This window comes from Cyprinus carpio, chromosome B24, assembly GCF_018340385.1.
Source record: "Cyprinus carpio isolate SPL01 chromosome B24, ASM1834038v1, whole genome shotgun sequence".
In the NCBI taxonomy this organism is placed as follows: Eukaryota; Metazoa; Chordata; class Actinopteri; order Cypriniformes; family Cyprinidae; genus Cyprinus; species Cyprinus carpio.
In genome coordinates this window covers 17,973,126-17,974,383 of record NC_056620.1, presented here as the reverse complement: position 1 = coordinate 17,974,383, position 1,258 = coordinate 17,973,126, and positions in this window count along the sequence as shown.

Below are 1,258 nucleotides of genomic sequence, written 5' to 3'. Positions count from 1 at the left end.
TTCTTCTTCTTCTTCTTGCTTTATGGTGGATCTCAGACTTAAGTGCATTACCGCCACCTATCTCTCAAATGGACCATTGACACCATCTACAATCTCAATTAGGAGTGTCAATGGTCTATTTGAGAGATATAAGTCTGAGATCCGCTGTGAAGCAAGAGACCACAATTCAACAAATAAGAAATTCATATAGGGAAGAAAATGTTTTTTTAAGAAAAAGAAAAAAAAAATGTTTGTTTGTTTTCTACTGAAGAAACAAAGTCACCTACATCTTGGATGCCCTGGGGGTAAGCAGATAAACATCGGATGTTCTAAGTGGTTGCTAGGGCTTTGCTAAAGCGATCACTTAGAACATCCTAGTCCTAGCATACCAATAATGTGCATAAAAACAGTAATGACACCCTAGCAACCACAAGTTGCTTTCACACTCAGCAACTGCATAGCAACACCCTATAGCAATCACATAGAACATACTAGTAACTGCTTAGAACAATCAGGACACACTAGCAATTGCTTAGTAAGAAGGTTGGATGGTTGCCAAGGTGTTGTTATTCAGTTGCTAGGATGTTTTGACTGTTTTTAGGCACAGTGCTAGGATGTCAAGACTAGGATGTTCAAATGGATTGCTTTAGCAACACCCTAGCAACCATTTAGAACATCCTAGTAACTGCATTGCAATGTGCTTAAAAACAGTCACAACATAGCAACATAGTTGGGTGGTTGCCAGGGTGTTGCTATGCAGTTGCTAAGGTGTTTTGACTGTTTTAGGCACATAGGATGTAAGGACTAGGATGTTCAAATTGATTGCTTTAGCAAGACCCTAGCAACCACTTAGAACATCCTAGGAACTGCATAGCAATGTGCTTAAAACAGCCACTACATAGCAACATACTGTAGTTTGGTGGTTGCCAGGATGTTGCTATACAGTTGCTAGCTAGTATGTTATGACTGTTCATGCACAATGATATGCAGTTATTAGAGTGTTCTGAGTGGTTGTTTTTACACTTAGCAACTGCATAGCAACACCCTTCCCAACTACATAGAACATACTAGTAACTGCACAGAACAATCAGAACACACTAGCAATTATGTAGCAACATAGTTGGGCGGTTGCCATGCTGTTGCTATGCAGTTGCTAAGGTTATTTAACTGTTTTTAGGCATTGCTAGGATGCCAGGGCTAGGCTGTTTTAAGTTTTTGCTTTAGCAACACCCTAGCAATCACTTAGAACATTCTAGTAACTGCATGTCAATGTTCTTAA